The sequence below is a fragment of the Suncus etruscus genome, chromosome 3 (assembly GCF_024139225.1).
Source record: "Suncus etruscus isolate mSunEtr1 chromosome 3, mSunEtr1.pri.cur, whole genome shotgun sequence".
Classification (NCBI taxonomy): domain Eukaryota; kingdom Metazoa; phylum Chordata; class Mammalia; order Eulipotyphla; family Soricidae; genus Suncus; species Suncus etruscus.
The window spans coordinates 50,752,211-50,760,779 of NC_064850.1; the positions used below are offsets into that span (position 1 = coordinate 50,752,211).

Here is an 8,569-nt window from a genome sequence, read left to right on the forward strand (position 1 = left end):
CATTCATATGTTCAAGAAATCCAGCAATTATCTTTAATTTGCTAGAATGGACTAGAATTCAAAGCACTGGTGATGATTTACTATAGTAGAGAGAGGCCATTTTATCTCATTAAGACACCTTAGAATTATTTTGAAGTGACATTCTCTTTGTAATCAGTCTTTAGAAATGTATTGATAAAGGCTATACTAAGATCTGTGGCTCCCTGTATGTAAAAGATCATCTTAGATCCTTGCTTAGTATAAGAATGAGGAGAAAGTTGTATTACAAACAATCTTACACCCACAGTGTGTAAAGTAATTTAAAAAAAGAATAGAGAATGATAGATAAAGGAGCAAATACATAGATCACCATAGTTTTTATCATTGAATTGCATCTGGGTTTTTTTTTATGTTTTCTGCAATATCTAGAAACTAGTAAATCATAAAGTCTACTCATCCTTTTTATGGCCTCTAAGAAAATGCAGATGGAAAAGCATGGGCATTCTGCAGTTCTGTAATCATGATGCAAAATTGCACCAGGCTTCTTTAAAAATCCTGCTGCATTCCAGCTCTTCCTGTGAAAAATAAAGCCTGCTTTGGGAAACAATTCAAACTCTTAGATTCTGCTTCTGCAAGGCACAGTTACCCAGGCAGCTGGAACTTTCACAATCAAGTTTCTGAGGCTCCCTTAAACACTGCGCAGCCTTTCTATCCAGGACGAAAACAGTTCTTTGGAGTCATACTATCCACTACCCTCCTCATCAAAAGTCTAGTCAATGCAAAAGGAACTGAGAAACAAAGAGCCTTTGTCTTCCATAAGAGGAAATAAAATTTTAGCTATATTAACATGATCTATACTAGAGTAATAGATGCTAAGGACAAACGTTTTGAGATTTTCGTTGTTAATTAAAATATTATTATGCTTTTAGTTAATCCCATGACAGTATACTTCAAGGGTGGAGAAACCCTGTATCTCCTAGGCCAAGGGAATTCCCTCTATAATGTCCCCAATAGTTACTGTGCCTATGCAGGGGGAAAAAGAAATATAAAAAAGCACTAAATAATCCTTTTATCCACTTATATATTTAATTATTGATTGGGGTTTTTTTTTTTTGGTGACTTCTTTATTTTGGTGTAGATATTGAAGTTCATGTCTCCAATTTTATTTTATTTTATTTTATCTTTATCTTTCTTTTTGCACTCCAGCATAGTTTGATTTCAGGATCGAGACTATTGTTTGGTACTTGTCTTTATTGCTGCAGTGCTCACTGGATATTTTATTTGATATTTCTTTCTGTATTGTTGTGGTGTTTCAATTACCTTTCTCCTGTCCTCTCTCAAACTGAGGTTGAAAGCCTCTAGAAGGACTCCGCCCATTTTCAGCTTATTTGATTTTTTTTACCCCATTCTATTGCTTTTCTTTCCTTCAAACAAAACCACATAACTCAAACTATCTAGCTCCGCCTCTCAAATAGAGGGGGAAACAAGGGAGGGTACCAGGACCAAACATATATGATCACAGTAGTAAGCTAGACACAGAGGGGATCACTTACTCTAGCAGACCGGGGTGGTGATGATGAGGGATATGGGTTGCAGGAAAGGAGCGGGGGTGCAGGGAGGACAAATTTTAATGATGGGAATTCCACTAATTCAATGTTAATATTTACCTAAAATATTACTGTGAAAGATATGTAAGCCAATATGGTCAAAATAAAAATTAAAAAATATATAATATTATTATGCTTTTAAGTAAACAAAAACAAAGTTGGATTTATATATTTATATATATTAGTGAGCAACAGCCTGAAAAACAAAAACCATTCAAAATTTTTTTTTTTTTTTTTTTTTTTTTTTTTTTTGGTTTTTCATGCCACACCTGTTTGATGCTCAGGGGTTACTCCTGGCTAAGCGCTCAGAAATTGCCCCTGGCTTGAGGGGACCATATGGGACACCAGGGGATCGAACCTCGGTCCTTCCTTAGCTAGCGCTTGTTTTTTTTTTTTTGTTTTTTTTTTTCCAGTTAATCCTAAATTGTAGTGCATCTTTTATACTTTTTCTTTTTTTTTTTTTAACACCACCCATCACCAGTGCAACATTCCCATCACCAATGTCCCAAGTCTCCCTCCTCCCCACCCGACCCCCGCCTGTACTCTAAACAGGTTCTCAATTTCCCTCATACATTCTCATTATTAGGACAGTTCAAAATGTAGTTATTTATCCAACTAAACTCATCACTCTTTGTGATGAGCTTCCTGAGGTGAGCTGGAACTTCCAGCTCTTTTCTCTTTTGTGTCTGAAAGTTATTATTGCAAGAATGTCTTTCATTTTTCTTAAAACCCATAAATGTGTGAGACCATTCTGCGTTTTTTCTCTCTCTCTCTCTCTGACTTATTTCACTCAGCATAATAGATTCCGTGTACATCCATGTATAGGAAAATTTCATGACTTCATCTCTCCTGACAGCTGCATAATATTCCATTGTGTATATGTACCACAGTTTCTTTAGCCATTCGTCTGTTGAAGGGCATCTTGGTTGTTTCCAGAGTCTTGCTATGGTAAATAGTGCTGCAATGAATATAGGTGTAAGGAAGGGGTTTTTGTATTGTATTTTTGTGTTCCTAGGGTATATTCCTAGGAGTGGTATAGCTGGATCGTATGGGAGCTCGATTTCCAGTTTTTGGAGGAATCTCCATATCGCTTTCCATAAAGGTTGAACTAGACGGCATTCCCACCAGCAGTGGATAAGAGTTCCTTTCTCCCCACATCCCCGCCAACACTGTTTATTCTCATTCTTTGTGATGTGTGCCATTCTCTGGGGTGTGAGGTGGTATCTCATCGTTGTTTTGATTTGCATCTCCCTGATGATTAGTGATGTGGAGCACTTTTTCATGTGTCTTTTGGCCATCTGTATTTCTTCTTTGTCAAAGTGTCTGTTCATTTCTTCTCCCCATTTTTTGATGGGATTAGATGTTTTTTTCTTGTAAAGTTCTGTCAGTGCCTTATATATTTTGGAGATTAGCCCTTATCTGATGGGTATTGGGTGAATAGTTTCTCCCACTCAGTGGGTGGCTCTTGTATCTTGGGCACTATTTCCTTTGAGGTGCAGAAGCTTCTCAGCTTAATATATTCCCATCTGTTAATTTCTGCTTTCACTTGCTTGGAGAGTGCAGTTTCTTCCTTGAAGATGCCTTTAGCCTCAATGTCCTGGAGTGTTTTACCTACGTATTGTTCTATATATCTTATGGTTTTGGGGCTGATATCGAGGTCTTTAATCCATTTGGATTTTACCTTCGTACATGATGTTAGCTGGGGGTCTAAGTTCAATTTTTTGCAAGTGGCTACCCAGTTTTGCCAACACCACTTGTTGAAGAGGCTTTCTTTGTTCCATTTAGGATTTTTTGCTCCTTTATCAAAAATTAGATGATTGTATGTCTGGGGAACATTCTCTGAGTATTCAAGCTTATTCCACTGATCTGAGGGCCTGTCTTTATTCCAATACCATGCTGTTTTGATAACTATTGCTTTGTAGTAAAGTTTAAAGTTGGGGAAAGTAATTCCTCCCATATTCTTTTTCCCAATGATTGCTTTAGCTATTCGAGGGTGTTTATTGTTCCAAATAAATTTCAAAAGTGCCTGGTCCACTTCTTTGAAGAATGTCATGGGTATCTTTAGGGGGATCGCATTAAATCTGTACAGTGCTTTGGGGAGTATTGCCATTTTAATGATGTTAATCCTGCCAATCCATGAGCAGGGTATATGCTTCCATTTCCGCGTGTCCTCTCTTATTTCTTGGAGCAGAGTTTTATAGTTTTCCTTGTATAGGTCCTTCACATTTTTAGTCAAGTTGATTCCAAGATATTTGAGTTTGTGTGACACTATAGTGAATGGAGTTGTTTTCTTAATGTCCATTTCTTCCTTATTAGTATTGGTGTATAGGAAGGCCATTGATTTTTGTGTGTTAATTTTGTAGCCTGCCACCTTGCTATATGAGTCTATTGTTTCTAGAAGCTTTTTGATAGAGTCTTTGGGGTTTTCTAAGTAGAGTATCATGTCATCTGCAAACAGTGAGAGCTTGACTTCTTCCTTTCCTATCTGGATTCCCTTGATATCTTTTTCTTGCCTAATCGCTATAGCGAGTACTTCCAGTGCTATGTTGAATAGGAGTGGTGAGAGAGGACAGCCTTGTCTTGTGCCAGAATTTAGAGGAAAGGCTTTCAGTTTTTCTCCATTGAGGACAATATTTGCCTCTGGCTTGTGGTAGATGGCCTTAACTATATTGAGAAAGGTTCCCTCCATTCCCATCTTGCTGAGAGTTTTGATCAAGAATGGGTGTTGGACCTTGTCAAATGCTTTCTCTGCGTCGATTGATATGATCATGTGATTTTTATTTTTCTTGCTGTTGATGTTGTGTATTATGTTGATAGATTTACGGATGTTAAACCAGCCTTGCATTCCTGGAATGAAACCTACTTGATCGTAGTGGATGATCTTCTTAATGAGGCATTGAATCCTATTTGCCAGGATTTTGTTGAAGATCTTTGCATCTGCATTCATCAGCGATATTGGTCTGTAATTTTCTTTTTTCGTAGCATCTCTGTCTGGTTTAGGTATCAAGGTAATGTTGGCTTCATAAAAGCTATTTGGAAGTTTTCCTGTTTTTTCAATTTCATGAAACTAACAAAGAAAGAAAGAGAGAGAAACTTGATAACTCGTATTAGGAATGAAAAAGGAGAGATCACTACTGATATGGTAGAGATTCAAAGGGTAATCAGAAACTACTTTGAGAAACTCTATGCCACTAAAAATGAAAACCTGGAAGAAATGGATAAATTTTTGGAATCTTATAATCTTCCACGATTGAATGAAGAGGATGTAGCATATCTAAACACACCCATTACTATTGAGGAAATTAAGAAAGTAATCAAATGTCTGCCCAAAAACAAAAGCCCAGGCCCAGATGGATTTACTAATGAATTCTTTCAAACCTTTCAAGAGGAACTACTACCAATCCTGGCAAGCTAGCGCTTGTAGGGCAGACATCTTACCTCTAGTGCCACCTCTCCGGCCCTCATTCACAATTGTCATTGCAATGAATAAAACATTAATGTGCCAGAGAGATAGTACAGTGGGTAAGGCATTTGTCTTGCACAGACCACCAACCTGAGTTTGATCTCAGAATTCTATATTGAGCACCCAAACCTGCCAGGATACATACAGCCCCTGGAAGGCAAACTCCTTTGCACAGGGAACACCTGCACTGTGTCCTTTGTCCTGAACTATCTGTCCACATAGAAAAATCATTCCAGGATGGAGCCAGAGTACAGCAGAGAGATCACTTGCCTTGCATGCAGGCAACCTGGGTTTGATTCCTCCACACTCTATATGGTCCCCAAAGCCCTGCCAGTAATGATCCCTGAGCACTGCTAGGTAAGGCCCAACACTTTAAAAAATAAGCATTTCATACTAGAAAGGTGCAAAGTTTTCCCAGGTTTTTTTTTTTAAACCAGGACATTTATTCACAAGACTAGTAGTTGAATTCCTTAAGATAAACTGGATGTTGCAATAGCTGCTCTCTTAGGTTTAGGTGTTGTTCCCTAACAGAATCCATGTCTGAATCTGTGGTACACAATTTTCAGGTGCCTCATGTGACCGGTTCCATTGGTGTTCCTCCTCTTGGCCTTGGCACTCCAGTCATACTTTCTCTTGCGCTTTGCGGGGTAGCCACACTTGCTGTAGGTGGACTTCTGCAGGTGGTAGGCCTTGGAGCCACAGCAGTGGCACAGCACAGCGTGTGCATCTTGTCGTGACACCTCCCAAACAATAACGTCCCCTTTGTCATCTCACTTCTGTGGCGGGAACCAAAGAGGCCAGAAGCAAGTTTTCCCAGTTTTATTGAGAAAAAAACTAACATGTTAGTCTATGAAAAAATATTAACATAAAATTGTAAAATTTTAAGGTAAAGAATATGTTGGTGGAAAATGGGGCGACTGCCCATTATCTCTTCCTCCAGATCCATTCAAATTTGTTAAATTTATTTGTGGTAATTGGGGGCCTATGTTTATAGTTGTTACATTTTCTTGATAACCTGGAACCCTCACTTACTATATATAACCATACATACCATTACCACTTTTGTCCTAGAGCCTGTTTGACCTGCTCAAAACATATCTACCTCTGCTCTCTTTTTGTCCCCCACCCTCTTCCATTTAAGCCTATGTATATCCTTAAAGTCAAATGAGTTATTTTTTGCTAACAAAAGACTGATTTGAGTCTTATTTCTTTGGGGTGTGTGTGTGTGTGTGTGTGTGTGTGTGTGTGTGTGTGTGTGTGTGTGTGTGTGTTTCTGTTTGTTTATTTTGTTTTTAGGTCACACCCGGCAGTGTTCAGGGGTTACTCCTGGCTCTATGCTCAAAAGTCACTCCTGGCAGGTTTGGAGGACCATATGGGATGCTGGGCTTCGAACCACCGACCTTCTGCATGCAAGGCAAACCCCTACCTCCATACTGTCTCTCCAGCCCCAGTGTTTGTTTTTTTAATCCACTTAACCATTCTATGTCTTTTTGATTGGAAAGTCCACCTTTCTCACAGTGTAACTGCTGGTAGGTGTAAATTCTCACTCACCATCTCACAGCTTCCTAGTTAATAAATACTCATTCACCATCTCATGCCTTCCTATAGGCTAGTCCTCACTTGCTGTCTTACTCACAGCTTCTTAGCTGTTTGGTAGTTTCTTCCTTTGTGCCTTTCTTTCTCCTTCACAGTTGAACTCTGTGAAGTAATAACATGGTTATACTATGATTTCCTTCTTATACCTTTTGTGAATCTATAGTAGGTTTTTAACTTTGTGGTTACCACAAAACTTACATAAAGCATCCAATGGATATAGCAGTCCATTTATGTAATGATAATCTAGCTTATTAATGTGACTTATCACATACAAAATCCTACCCTTTCATTTCCTTGCTTCAAGTTTTTTTAGATTTTTGGAGGGGAGGACCACACCTAGTTATACTCAGGGCTTACTCCTGGATCTGTACACAAACAGTATTCCTAGTAAGGCTCAAGAACCATTTATAATACTGGAGATCAAACTCAGTAGGCTGCAAGCAAAACAAACACCCAGTATGGTGTACCTTCATTTTGAGTCTCCCCACCACTTTGTGGTGTTGATGTCACCATTTATATATATTTTCTTATTAGCAAATTGTTATAGTTGTTTTTCATTCTCACCTCATTTTGTTTTATTGTCTTGAGCCTCACCCTGTGTGGAAAATGAACATATTTCCATATCTTCTTTATCAAGATATTCCCTCTACAGAATCTAAATATTCCAAAGATTCAGATTAATTTTATAGGTATGCATTGACAAGCCAAACATGAGACAAAATATTTTCAACAGATGAAAGAAGGTAAAAAACGAGCACATTTCTTTTGTTTTTATGGGAGATCCAAAGCTGTTTGGTGAACATACTTATACCATGAGATACACAATCAAAACCTGAATGTTTCCAGAGTCAAAGCCAAAAACATAGTGCATCTCTATGCACTAACTAGCAAATAAGTAAATATAACAGGCTGTCAAAAAGAGAGTAAAGTGATTTCTTCACATGTGGCTGGCCCTGGTTTTATCCTCAAACAATATATGTATGGGCCCCTACCACCAACACAAGAAACACCCGGAGTAAAACCTGTGCACAAAGCCAAGGCATAAGCCTTGAGTTCTGATGGGTGTGCACCACCCACAATAGGAAAAAGAAAAATTTAAAGAAAAGATGGTGAGTTGAAAGATAAGGAGGAGATGGGGATACATTTTGGAATAAAATGAATCAAGAAAGTAAAATTTTTGGCATTAAAAGGATCAGGGGAGATGGTACAAAGGGTATAGTGCAGGCCAGAAGAAAAACCTCCATGTCTGATCCTGATCCAGCTCCTCTGGGCATGGCCCTGGTGTGCCCCAGCACCTCCAAGCACAGTCTTGGAGAGAAGCTTAAGGCCTGTATATTCCAGGGAAGTCTCACTGAGAGTGGTCTCAGGGCTCTGAACAGTGATGGGAAGCCTCCTCTAATCATGAGTCCCCATAAAGGCTCTTAGTCTTGCATATTGGCAGCATGGGGGAAAGGGGTCCCCTGGTCAGGCTCCATTTTCGTGATTTCCACCTTTTCTCTTTCTTTTTTTTTTTTTCTTTTCTCTTTCTTATACTGCCCCCTCATTTGGTCAGTTCACTTGAACTTTTCATTTCATTCCAGGAAGCCTAAAATGTGCTAGAACCAATGTCCAAGCACTGGATTAGCAAAGTCAATTAGCAGTTATGACTAATACAATGACCTGGGGTGTTTGCAATTAGTGAAGTGATGGTGTGATAAGTGATGGGTTCACTTTTGGACCAGTTAGTTCCATCTGTCCAGGAAGCAAATGTTGGCCCTACTGTACCCCCAGCTCAGTGCCCAGCTCAAGTCTTCTCTGAAGAATTTGGCAACAGAACCCAGATGCCAGGGAATAAGACATAGTTAATCGCTGATCTGCCTGGTTCTCTCACTCAGGTCTTAAGTTTGTCCTTTTTTCTTTTAAGTTTTACAGAGTCTTGAAATCC

At 38.9% G+C, this 8,569-nt stretch overlaps 1 pseudogene; it reads right to left on the bottom strand.

Moving 5' to 3' along the window:
• Positions 1 to 5,519: 5,519 nt before the first annotated feature.
• LOC126003360 (60S ribosomal protein L37-like) lies at positions 5,520 to 5,818 on the bottom strand (annotated as a pseudogene).
• Positions 5,819 to 8,569: the final 2,751 nt, after the last annotated feature.